The sequence below is a fragment of the Crinia signifera genome, chromosome 1, assembly GCF_055691185.1.
Source record: "Crinia signifera chromosome 1, ASM5569118v1, whole genome shotgun sequence".
Lineage (NCBI taxonomy): Eukaryota > Metazoa > Chordata > Amphibia > Anura > Myobatrachidae > Crinia > Crinia signifera.
Window position 1 is genome coordinate 215993091 of NC_139217.1, and position 14001 is coordinate 216007091.

The 14001-nt window shown below is 48.0% G+C and overlaps 1 protein-coding gene across 1 annotated transcript in view; it reads right to left on the bottom strand.

Moving 5' to 3' along the window:
- The window catches only part of LOC146064682 (uncharacterized), a 337031-nt gene that overhangs the window by 313579 nt on the left and 9451 nt on the right, over nt 1-14001 (bottom strand). The window lies entirely within an intron of this gene.

The window sequence follows — 14001 nt, forward strand, 5'->3', positions numbered from 1 at the left end:
TTCGTTTTGTATTCTTCTCTCTTCTTATATGTGCTATACTTTTTTCTATCTTTTGTATCCTTGGTGATCAATATATGTCTATGAGGCAATATGTAATGTTATATGCAGGCAGTCTGATGCCTGTATATATTGCATGCATGCTTATATGTAACTTTTATTCTCTCAATAGGGCTTGACTCCCCCTGACCAGAAGGGGTCGCCGTATCTCTTCAGAAGCCTGAACGGGAGCAGCAGTTCGGGTGAACCGCAAGGAAGCTCCGGCTGGAACGCAAGTGACACGTTTCCGGCTGGGACGTCTGCGCAACCCGTAAGTGTGCACCCCGGGACTTCCGTGGATGGAGGCGGCGATGCCGGGCGGGAGGAGACGCCTGAGGTGAGTGAATGGGTATTTAGAGGGGTGAGTATCTATGTTCTGTGCTTCTCCCCTGTGTATTGATGCCCTGAGGACGGGCATATTCCCCGAAAGCGCTTGGCGCTATAATACACTTTTTTCACTGATGACTATTTGATCGAGTTGTTATTTTTTCTGAGTGCCGCCCCCCAGCTGGATTTGTATATTGAACTTATTGGGAAGGCACCTACTTTTGATCTTATCCACCCTGAGTGCCGGCATATTGTAGCTGTATATATATATATATATATATATATATATATATATCTGTCTATCTATTTATATATAGATAAGCCATAGGGCACCCCAAAACTAGGAAAGGTGAGTGCCGATGTTAAGTGTATGTATATATATATATATATATATATATATCTATATATAATAATCCAAATGATGCCTGGCACTCCGCACAACCAAATTCTAACTTCTGCGGTGTCCTGTCCTCCCAGATGGGAAACATAAGAAACAAAGGATGCTGGACGGCACTCGCATTCACAACTAATGCAGTCAGTCAAATAAGAGTCTACACACGGAGGTGCAGTCGACGTTTCGGGTCTCTGTGTAGACTCTTATTTGACTGACTGCTTTAGTTGTGAATGCGAGTGCCGTCCAGCATCCTTTGTTTCTTATATCTATATATAAATAGACAGATACACATATATGAGAAGAAAAAGGGTATAGAGGTGCCTGAAATACCCCTTTGCCTTTCTTCAGGGGTAACCGAGGATCGAATTGGGTGAACAGCTAGTTTTCTTAGATGATTATGAGATATACCATGGAATAAATCAAATTGAACGGTATCAAAGCATTGAATCATATAACATGATGTGGCTGCAATAGCGATCAGAAATTAAGAACATAATTAGACAGCTGTCCAACTGATGTCTTCACAAAGTTAGCATTTAGTGGTACATTCAATTACTGGGGTGCAAATCATATCATCAGTCAGAGAGCCGGAGTCCCCATGCAGGCCAGACACAGGAGAGTATGGACGGCTTTGCATAGCGCAGTGCTATGCAAAGCTGTTCTCAAAGCCGCTCATCTGCTGGTAATACTTGCAGATGAGCGGCTTTCCCGGCGATGATGCAGGAGCGAGCAGCAGCACTCACCGCCGGGGCATACACACTGGTCGGCTTTGAGCTGAAAGCCGCTCAAACTTGCTGTTTTAAGCAGCTTTCAGCTCAAAGTTGCCCAGTGTGTATGGGCCTTAACTCTCTCTGCACATGTTACATCTGCCCCCCTGCAGTGCACATGGTTTTGTCCATTAGAATTTGCTTTTGCCAGTGAACCAGAATCAGGCCTTCAGTTCCAGCCATCCTCTGCATACTATTGGGCTCTGGGGGTCACAGCTGTCATTCTTTTATCTTTTTAAAATAATATTTAATCATTTTTTTTTCCATTATTTTCCCTGCTGCACTAAAGAGGACAGCATGGCTGGATGCTGGCATTTCTGATTCTCCTAATGCAGTGATGGCTAACTTTGCTAACAAGCTGTTGTTGAACTACACATCCCAGCATGCCTTGATACAGTTTCACTATTTTATCATGCTAAAACTGATGCAGGGCATGCTGGGATGTGTAGTTCAACAACAGCTGGAGTGTCAAGAATAGCCATCACTGTCCTAATGCCTTTATGTCCCGCAACCATATTTATAAGAAGGAATGGTACTTGTGTATTTTGGCGGCACCCATCGCATCGCATACCATAAGGCATGCGATGGTATGCGATGCGATATTGCGCGTTATTGTACAATGTCATACAATTTTAAAATTGTATGACATTGTATATGGCATACAATTCCATACAATGCGATGCGATGAAACATTGTATAAGCACCCTAATGGATGCTTATACAATGTTAAATGCACCCCCACGCCACCCCCCCCCCCCACACACACTATAAACGTGAATCCGAAGCGTGGCGAGAACAGCGAGCCCGCGAGGGGCGGCGGTACGCGTCCTCCGACCTTTTCATACCCCCACTATCCACGTCGGCGTGGAGTTGAGAATAGAAAGTGTGGCGAGCCACCGAGCCCGAAGCGTGGCGAGCCCCGCGAGGGGACACGGATACCTCTGAAGCCCGCAAAGGGACGCGGACACCTGTGAAGGTATCCGCGTCCACTCGCCGCTCTTCGGGCTCGCCACACTTTCTATTCTCAACTCCACGCCGATGTGGATAGTGGGGGTATGAAAAGGTCGGAGGACGCGTACTGAGAGAGGCAGATTGCTGGTTATTCTATGTAGCTCCATATACGCCATTTTGTATGCATCATATATGTAATGGAAGGTGTTTTCTTATTATAATTAATTGTGTAGCTTAAGTTTCGTTTCCTTGAAGGAGACTCGTAAATCTTTTATAAGGGGCACAACGTTTATCTGTGTTTCTGGCTTTACGCCTAGGAGATGTGGGGGAACCAAATCTCAGTAGTGATGTGAGCAAGCTGGTGTCAATTAGTGAATTGTGTATAGGCAAGTAGAGATTTATGTTATGGAATGCAATTATATGTGTGAAACCCATTCTGTAATAGATAAGACAACGAATAAATGTAAGCATAGACTAATAAACTTCAGAACATCTCTTTGACACTCCAGTGTGTGTGTGTCTATTTGATTATTCTCCTGCTAGCAGTAAAGGAACACAGGTTATTGATCAAATCCCAGAGACTAAGGACAGGCAGTTGTTAGAATCCCCTCACAGAAGGTTCAGGATGGGGGAACACCTCTAACAGTACCGCTGCGCTCGCCACGCTTCGGGTTCACGTTTATAGTGGGGGGGTGGCGTGGGGGTGCATTTAACATTGTAAGCACCCATTTGGGTGCTTAAAAGCAACCTTTAGGGTGCTTATCCAATGTTTAATCGCATAGGGGGCAAAAATCGCATCGCATGCCATCGGGTGCATGGCATGCGATGCGATAAAAACATTGCGCGATGGACATCGGGGGCGCCGCCAAAATACACAAGTACCGAAGGAACAGATCCTAGCGAACTGTGCAGATGTTCTTATGCACCACGGGATGATGACAGGGTTTGTCACAAGATAACAGAGAAAAAAATTCAAACTAGGTTGAAGAAAAATGAGCGCTAATACCAGAGTTGTTACCTTTAGCAGCTGCTTGAGTAAGGGAATGGTCAGTCCCTTGGGGTATGCAAGAAAAAAAGGTGTTTAAGCAGCGCTATCAGTGAGAAACAGCCAATGATAAAAGAATTAACAGTTTATTACACAATAAAACATTTTAAAAAATCATATAAAATTGTAATACATGATATGTAGGGGCAAATGTGAAAGGACCAAGGTGTTGGGGGGATCAAAGTGATATGACCTGCACTGATCCACTAAAGATTGTCCCGATGGAAACCAACGCGTTTTGCCGGATCTAAATGGCAGCTTTATCAAAGACCTTGATAAAGCTGGCATTTAGATCCGGCGAAACGCGTTGGTGCCCCCCTGTTTGGACCTTGGCTGCAGATTTGGACCACCTTCAGCTCATTTATCTGATCACCATCTGAAACAATTGGAGGTTCCACCCACACCCCGTCATTTGGATGCTACAGACCGTTATTGGGACATTCATCGCAAACTGGTTGAGGTTTAAGATTGGTCCTGTAACAGCAACATCTCTCAGGACCGATCCCTCCAGCGACACCCGAAAATAACACCAATCAGGACTGCATTCCATCGGGACAATCTTTAGTGGATCAGTGCAGGTCATATCACTTTGGTCCCCCCAACACCTTGGACCATTTGCCCCTACATATCATGTATTACAATTTTATATGATTTTTTTATGTTTTATTGTGTAATAAACTGTTCATTCATTTATCATTGGCTGTTTCTCACTGATAGCGCTGCTTAAACACCTTTTTTTCTTTGTCACAAGATAAGTCTATAAAACCAACAGGAATCGCGTATACCAGACAAGCATATTCCTATTCATTTTGTCCATACCAGTAATTCAATGCAGCATAAATTGTTTTGGCAGGAATGTTGACTACCGTGTTTTAATTATTTATTGTACCATTGCTTGTTTTCTTTTTGTTTTTCTTCGTACACAAACAAATGCAAAATGTCAATAAAAACTATTGAATTAAAAAAAAAAAACAACAACAGGAACCAGGGGCCAAATGTAATAGGGTGAGGGTTTCAGAAAGTGAGAGATTTTGGGAGAGTTTTCCCATGTTTTTTAAAGCAGCAATCAATTACACTGCAAAACCAGGTTGATTTTGCCAATTGCTGCTTTAAAAAACTTGGGAAAACTCTCCCAAAATCTCTCACTTTCTGAAACTCTCACCCTATTACATTTGGCCCCTAGTGTGGATTTTTAGAAGGTCAATACTACACACTGGGAGATTTTAGGATCAAAGCAACTCACTTTTACCATTTCAGCTGCTGTCATCTCAAAAGCTGCGTTTTTGCCCAGCATGTATGCAGAGCGATGATGGGGAAAATTGCTGGGCTGAAAATCACTCAGTGTGTACACACTGAGTGATTTTTGCCCATCCAATCCATTTACCCTGGTGTTGGGCCAGGTACTGACACCGCGTCCCGTTGCCATGCAAATGGGGGCATGTTTGACAACGTTGCCTGGGTTGCATTGACCAGGACCATACGGCCGGGGGCTGGAAGAAAATAGAAATGAAAGGGGTGATGTGGTTACTAATGCCCCTTTCAGACCGCACTTTAAAAACGGTATATTGCCGTTTTTTTACCGTTTTAAAACGGTAATGTGTGCAGTCTGAAAGGTGCAGGACCACTTAACCGGTTAGAAAAAAACGTTTTTTCTAACCGGTTAAAATGCAGGGTCCTACCCGTTTCAGAACCGGTATTTTAGGCTCAAAATCGGTTCTGAAACGGTATTTAGGACCCAGCCAATGAGCTGGGTCCTAAATTCAGCACAGTGAATACTTAATGAGCGCTCATTAAGTATTCACAGCACTGGAGCCCCCCCCGCGCGTGTCGACACCCCCCGCGCGCGTGTCGACGCCCCCCCCGCGCGTGTCGACGCCCCCCCCCCCCCCCCGCGTCGGCGCCCCCCCGTGTCGACTTACCCCGTGCCGGTATCTCCGTTGTGGTTCCCGGCACTGCAGCTCAGTATGCTCGGAAAGCATTTATGAAAAAAGTGTCTTTCAGAAAATGGCTGCCCCCATACGAAAGACAGTTTTTTTAAACAGGGTTTCCTATGGGGCAGCCATTTTCTGGAAGACACTTTTTTCATAAGTGCTTTCCGAGCATACTGAGCTGCAGTGCCGGGATCCACAACGGAGGTACCGGCATGGGGTAAGTCGACACGGGGGGGGGGCGCCGACACGCGGGGGGGTGGGGGCGTCGACATGCGCGGGGGGCGTCGACATGCTCTCGGTCGACACGCGCAAGGGGGGGGGGAGCTGCACGGAGGGGAGGGCTGAAGGCTGCACTGGCTTTGACCCTGTATTTGGAAAGTTTCCAAAAACGGGTCTGCCAGTGTCAAAAAATCGGCACTTAAACGGTAATATACCGTTTAAGTGCTGCGGTGTGAAAGGGGTTTTATCTGGCAGACCCGTTTTTGGAAACGTTTCCAAATACAGGGTCAAAGCCAGTTATGCGGTCTGAAAGCAGCATAAGTGAATAAAACATACGTACGGCCGTATGGTTCTGGTCAATGGTAACCCAGGCAATGTTGTCAAACACGCCCCCGTTTGCATGGCAACGGGACGCGGTGTCAGTACATGGAGCAGGGAGCAGTCTGGGTACCGGAAGTGTGTCTCCGTGCTGAGCTCGGTTTCCGGCCTCTTCCGTCCCAGCGCCGAACAGGATCCTAGTCTAATGGGTGGCCCTTCATACACTGCACTATAAGGTAGGCACCTTGTCACATTTTCTAACTGTTTTTGCTGTTAGCCTGACGAAGGATTGTGAAGCTCCGAAACTGTTGCACAAATAAATTGAAGTTTTTCACCATTTTACTGGAGTGCCGTGAGAGATATATAGATATAATAGGATTTTAATACCTACCGGTAAATCCTTTTCTCGAAGTTCTTATGGGATACAGGGAGTCGTTCATAACGATGGGGAAAAGAGCTTATCCGAAGGAGACAGGCACATATAAAAATTTATACAGGGTGTACTGGCTCCTCCCCTCTGCTCCCCTCCCTCTAGCTTCAGTTAAGTGAACTGTGCCGAAGGAGAAGAACAATATGAGAGGAATATGTGTATATTTACCGTGGTGAGATTCATCCAGCACACCCAACATTCAACATAACAGACCACATTAGCAACCCCATAACCTGGGAAGTCTAAGGGCCTAAGAACATGTCAACATGACAACTATTTTGAACTGTGTTCCAACTGGAACAATGCATAGAATAATCACCTAAGTGACCATGTACACTCGTGGACCTTTAAGGTACACTATGTAAGATTAAGTTACCTAGGTAACCTACACCCTATGTCCGCCAGGAACAAGAAGGGTAGCAGAAGGACCCAGAATTGGTCCATATCTCACAAAGTGAGCAAGGCAAACCTCCGCACAGAGGCGGGTGCCCTGTATCCCATAAGAACTTCGAGAAAAGGATTTACCGGTAGGTATTAAAATCCTATTTTCTCTATCATTCTTATGGGATACAGGGAGTCGTTCATAACGATGGGGATATACCAAAGATATCAGAACGGGCGGGATTGTGCGGAACCTATTGCCGCAGCACCGCTTGCCCAAACTGAGTATCCTCAGTGGCCAGAGCATCAAACTTATAAAATTTGACAAAAGTGTGTTGGCCAGACCATGTGGCTGCTCTACACAATTGTAAGGCCGAAACTCCTCGGTCAGCCGCCCAGGATGTCCCCACGGAACGAGTAGAGTGAGCTTTCACCCCAACAGGCATAGGCAGCTTTGCTACCGCATAAGCCTGTTTAATGGTTGCACATATCCATCGTGCAATAGACTGCTTGGAAGCAGGACGTCCAATCTTTTGGGCATCATAAAGGACGAAAAGTCCATCAGTTTTTCGAATCCTTGCTGTTCTCCTGATGTAGACACGGAGAATCCTTACTACGTCCAAGGACGTCGGCACCTCAGAATGAGGCCCACCAGCAGGAACCACAATTGGCTGGTTCACATGGAACGCAGACACCACTTTGGGCAGAAAACGCGGGTTAGTACGTAATTCTGCCCTGTCCTCAAAGAATATCAAATAAGGACTCTTGCAAGTCAACGCCCCTAGCTCCGAGACCCTCCTAGCCGAAGCTAGGGCCAGTAAGACCACTGTCTTTCAGGTTAAATATTTCAGGTCAATTTCCTCCCAGGGCTCAAACCAGGAGGATTTAAGGAACTTCAGCACAACATCCAAGTCCCACGGTGGAGTAGGGGCCACAAAAGGAGGTTGTATGTGCAATACTCCTTGCAGAAATGTCTGCACTTCAGGAATATTAGCCAGTTTCCTCTGGAAGAAAACTGATAACGCAGATACCTGCACCTTCAAAGAGCCTAGGCGTAGGCCGAGATCCAGACCAGCTTGAAGAAAGCTAAGAAATCTTTCAAGTCTGAACTCAGATGGAGAAAACTTTCCCTGTTCGCACCAACCCACATATCTTTTCCAGACATGGTGATAATGTGCAGCTGTTACCGGTTTCCTTGCACTTGTCATAGTTCTGATGACCGAAGTGTGAAACCCCTTCTGAGTCAGGATCTGCCGTTCAACTTCCAGGCCGTCAAACGCAGCTGTTCCAAGGCCTGGAAGACGCACGGTCCTTGCATGAGTAGATCTCTTTGCAGGGGTAGGCGCCACGAGTCCCTTTGCAGACTTAGAAGTTCCGGGTACCACGTTCTTCGTGGCCAGTCTGGGGCCACCAGAATAACCTCGGTTCCTTCTCTTCTTATCTTCCTTAGCACCCGAGCCACTAGGGGAATCGGTGGGAAGACATAGACCAGGCTGTTGAACGTCCACGGTATGGAGAGGGCGTCCACTCCTTCTGCCTGAGGGTCTCTTGCCCTCGAGAAGTACCTGGATACTTTCCAGTTGTTTCTTGATGCCATCAAGTCTACCAGTGGGGTCCCCCACCGAGCCACCAGAGAATTGAATACCTGGTGGTGTAGACTCCATTCCCCGGGGTGGAGCTCGTGGCGACTGAGGAAGTCTGCTTCCCAGTTGTCCACCCCGGGTATGAATATGGCCGAGAGCGCTTGGCAATGACTCTCTGCCCAGGACAGGATCTTCGATGCTTCCCTCATACAGGGCCTGCTCTTGGTCCCGCCCTGTCTGTTCAGGAATGCCACCGTGGTGGCGTTGTCTGATTGTATACGGACCGCCTGACCGCAGAGGAGAGGGCCCGCCTTCAGAAGTGCGTAATACACAGCACGTAACTCCAGGCTGTTGATATGGAGGCGTGTTTCCCATAGGGTCCACTTGCCCTGAAAGGACTGACCCATGGTCACTGCCCCCCATCCCGTGAGGCTTGCATCCGTGGTGACTAAGACCCAATCCTGGATGCCAATCCGACGCCCTGCCAGCAGGTTGGGCGTGTGGAGCCACCACTGTAGTGACAGTCTGGTCCGAGATGACAACGCAATGCGCCGGTGCATCTGATGGTGTGAACCGGACCACTTCGCTAGGAGATCGAGCTGGAAAATCCTGCTGTGAAACCTCCCGAATTGGAGAGCCTCGAAAGAGGCGACCATCTTTCCCAATAGGACAATGCACTGGTGTACTGTCACCTGGGGGGTCCTTAGCAAGTCTGTGACCAGCCGCTGGATGTCCAACACCTTGTCCTGTGGCAGGGACACTCTCATGAGAGCTGTGTCCATCACCATGCCCAGGAACTGGAGTCTCTGTGAAGGGATCAGAGAAGACTTTGCCAGATTCAGGAGCCAACCATGGCCCGACAGGGTCTGTATGGTAACTTGTAGAGCTGTCTGTAGTTCCTGTGGCGACCGCGCCTTTACCAACAGGTCGTCCAAGTATGGTATCACGCAGATACCCTTTTTTCTTAAAACCACCATCATCTCCGCCATCACCTTGGTGAATATGCGCGGGGCTGAGGACAAGCCGAATGGCAGTGCGCGAAACTGATAGTGCTCGTTTAACAGCGCAAACCTCAGGTATTTCTGATGAGGGGGCCATATTGGGATGTGAAGGTAGGCGTCCTTCACATCTAGGGACGCCAAGAACTCCCCCTCCTCCAGTGCCGCTATCACGGCCCGCAAGGACTCCATCTTGAATTTGGTTACTTTCAAGAAGGGATTCAGGGATTTTAAGTTCAGAATTGGGCGCACTGACCCGTCCGGTTTCGGAACTACAAATAGGTTCGAGTAATAACCCTGCCCCCTCTCTAGGGGAGGGACCCGGGTTATAACCTTGGCCTGCACCAGCTTTTGGATTGCTTGCTGCAACACCACTTGGTCCTCTGGGGACGCTGGGAGGCCTGATTTGAAGAACCTCTGAGGTGGCTGAACTGCAAACTCCAGCTTGTAGCCGTGCGTAATAAGAGCCTGTACCCAAGAATTGAGGCACGAGGCTTCCCAAACCTGGCCGAAGAACGCCAGTCTGGCTCCCACCTCTGCCGGAGCTAATGGTGGAGCCCCACCGTCATGCTGCGGGTTTTCCTGCAGCTGCCCCAGATGGCCGCTCTGCGGTGGCCGAAGGGGAAGGCTTCCTGAATTTACCACGGGAGCCTCTTGCAGCGTTTGAACCACCTCTTGCTTTAGGGCGGAATTTACTAGCCCGAAAGGACTGCTGCTGGGAGTGAGCCTGAAAAGGACGCTTTGGCGCCTGTGGAGTGGATGGCAGGAAAGTGGACTTTCCCGCCGTGGCTTTAGAGATTAATTCGTCTAAATCACTCCCAAATAACCTGCCACCTGTGAAGGGGAGGTTTTCTACACTCCTTTTGGAGTCAGCGTCAGCAGCCCACTGCCGGAGCCAGAGGGATCTGCGCCCAGACACTGCCATGGCTGAGTTACGGCCGTTAATGGCACCTAACTCCTTCTGCGCTTCACACAGAACTTTAGCAGTGTCCTGAATATGGTGTAATTTTTCAGACACCTGCGCAACTGTCATGTTGCCCAGAAGACCTTCCTGTATCTGGGAGGCCCACGTGTATATGGACTTGGCCATATAGCAACTAGCTAATACAGGACGCTGACACGCGCCACTAGCAGTAAAAATGGACTTCAAAGTGTTTTCAACCTTTCTGTCCGTGGTGTCTTTAAGTGAAGACGACCCTGGTACTGGGAGTACCATCTTTTTGGCTAAGCGAGACACAGAAGCATCAACCTCTGGTGGCTCCTCCCACACCTTACGTCCCTCAGGATCGAAGGGAAACGTGGACTTAAACTTTTTAGCCACTTTAAACCTCATTTCTGGGTTATTCCACGCTGACTTGAATGTACTTTCCAGGTCAGCCTGCTCAGGGAAAACTACCTGTTGCCTTTTCTGAGTAGCAAAGAAGGTATCACCTGCTGCCTCTGGTGGTGGATTCAGCTAAGGGAAGGTCCAACACCTCCCTGATTGCCATAATCAATGGCTCTGTGCCCCGCAGTAGTGACTGTGAAGCATCAGGCTCGTCATCACCTGCGTCTGCATCATCCATATCATCACCATCATCCCCATCATCAGCCCCGGAATCAGGGGTTTGAGAGGGGGTCTTTCTCTTACGAGTATCCCCAGGGGTGGGAGTAATTACATCCACTCTGGCAGTGAGGACAGCCAGCTCCCTTTGTACTCTCTGGGTCTGTGCTGCAGTAGCAGTTAACTGTGTAGTTACAGTCTCAAGCATGGTTTTTATACCTGTAGCCCAGGCTGGCTCCTGTGAGCTGTCCTGTGTGCTACTTTGCTGCCCAGTTAGTTGTGGGGGGACCCCAGTACTTTGAGGGGACATGCATGACTCACAAGTCACCTGTGATGAAGATGCTGGCACAAACTTATCACTGCACACCATACATGTAAGTTTCCTCACCATTGTGACAAACAAACAGTCTCCCCTCACACAGCGCGCACACACAGTGGATATGCAGTGTGAAATTAACCAGATAAATACTATGTGTAGCCTTATCTGATCTGTACAGCTTAACAAGCCAGTGGGGTGGTGTACAGAGGATAATGGAGGAGACCAATACACCTGATAACCTTAGCTCTCCGATTAGAAGAGCTGGTAATACAGTACAGTATCAATAACAGTACTTTACAGTGTAAGCAGGCAAGTGCACAAGTACACAAGCGCTGAAAACCTGAAGCTGTCTCTGCAAGCAGATTCCCTCTGATCCACACCGCTGAGGAGTGTCTGGAGCAGTATAATGGCGTTTCCAGCAGCCAGGGAAGAAGCAGGAAGCAGGTTTTGGCGCCCTCACAGAGCTGGTCTCACTGTGGGTAAGCTCCGCCCAGCGTAATGGCGCCGGAGCTTACCTGCGTTTTATACTGAGACTGACATTGGGGAATGTCCAAATCCTCTTTGGTAACTGCCCTGGACAAAACAGGAACTGTACCCTGTCTCAGTGTAGGCAGGGGGTTACGCGGTCCCTGTGCAGGGCACCGCCATACCGCCGCCATTTTGCCGCACAATAACCCGGGGACCCCACGGCGGGGGACCCCGGGGTAATACTCACCACAGACGTCTTCAGACTGGACTAGGGGTGTGCGGCGTGCCAGGGGTGTGCGCGCTGCAGCGCAATGCCCGCGGTAACATCACCCACTCAGGACGGTGGTCCTGTGGCAGGGACAGCTCGGTACCTTGAAGTGGCCAGCAGCTGAACCCTTCCCCTAGTCTCCCACGACGCAGGACTGCTGTTAAGTCCAAACAGCAGCCCCTAAATAATAAAGAAAATAAAACAGAAGAAAAACTCTCTGGAGCTCTTCCTGATGCGTGCTTCTCCTGAGGCACAGTTCTCAAACTGAAGCTAGAGGGAGGGGAGCAGAGGGGAGGAGCCAGTACACCCTGTATAAATTTTTATATGTGCCTGTCTCCTTCGGATAAGCTCTTTTCCCCATCGTTATGAACGACTCCCTGTATCCCATAAGAATGATAGAGAAATATATATATATTTTAGTGTTCACTATAGAAATTTTTTAGGGCAGGGTGCGGACCACGGGAAGGGCACATTTTTCAATTGTGAGGGCACATTTTTCCGTCAGGAAGGCACATTTTAATACTAACTTTAATCTAGCATCCCAGTTAGGATAAAAAAAAAAAGCCTCTTCACAAAAGCTTATTATTGACTCGATTGTTTGCGGCCAGATTAAAACAAAAAAAAAACATAATGACACACACCATAATACCCATCACACAGTAATGCCGGTACTTGTGTACTAGCACGGTGCCCATCGCATCGCAGACCATATGGTATGCGATGCGATGTTATACAATTTTAAATTGTATACCATCGAATTGTATGGCATTGTATATATACAATGGTATGCGATTTAAAATTGTATAAGCACCCTAATGGGGGCTTACAATGTTAAATGCACCCCCACTATGAAGGTGAACCCGAAGTGTGGCGAGCGCAGCGAGCCCACGAGGGGCGGTGGTACGCGTCCTACAACCTTTTCATACCCCCACTAGCCACGTCGGAGTTGATTTTATATAGTGTGGCGAGCGCAGCGAGCCTGAAGCGTGGCGAGCGCAAGCGCAGCGAGGGGATGCGGAATACATGCAAAGTAATACTCGTCCCCTCGCTGCACTCGCCACACTATATAAAATCAATTAGATGATTATGAGATATACCATGGAATAAATCAAATTGAACGGTATCAAAGCATTGAATCATATAACATGATGTGGCTGCAATAGCGATCAGAAATTAAGAACATAATTAGACAGCTGTCCAACTGATGTCTTCACAAAGTTAGCATTTAGTGGTACATTCAATTACTGGGGTGCAAATCATATCATCAGTCAGAGAGCCGGAGTCCCCATGCAGGCCAGACACAGGAGAGTATGGACGGCTTTGCATAGCGCAGTGCTATGCAAAGCTGTTCTCAAAGCCGCTCATCTGCTGGTAATACTTGCAGATGAGCGGCTTTCCCGGCGATGATGCAGGAGCGAGCAGCAGCACTCACCGCCGGGGCATACACACTGGTCGGCTTTGAGCTGAAAGCCGCTCAAACTTGCTGTTTTAAGCAGCTTTCAGCTCAAAGTTGCCCAGTGTGTATGGGCCTTAACTCTCTCTGCACATGTTACATCTGCCCCCCTGCAGTGCACATGGTTTTGTCCATTAGAATTTGCTTTTGCCAGTGAACCAGAATCAGGCCTTCAGTTCCAGCCATCCTCTGCATACTATTGGGCTCTGGGGGTCACAGCTGTCATTCTTTTATCTTTTTAAAATAATATTTAATCATTTTTTTTTCCATTATTTTCCCTGCTGCACTAAAGAGGACAGCATGGCTGGATGCTGGCATTTCTGATTCTCCTAATGCAGTGATGGCTAACTTTGCTAACAAGCTGTTGTTGAACTACACATCCCAGCATGCCTTGATACAGTTTCACTATTTTATCATGCTAAAACTGATGCAGGGCATGCTGGGATGTGTAGTTCAACAACAGCTGGAGTGTCAAGAATAGCCATCACTGTCCTAATGCCTTTATGTCCCGCAACCATATTTATAAGAAGGAATGGTACTTGTGTATTTTGGCGGCACCCATCGCATCGC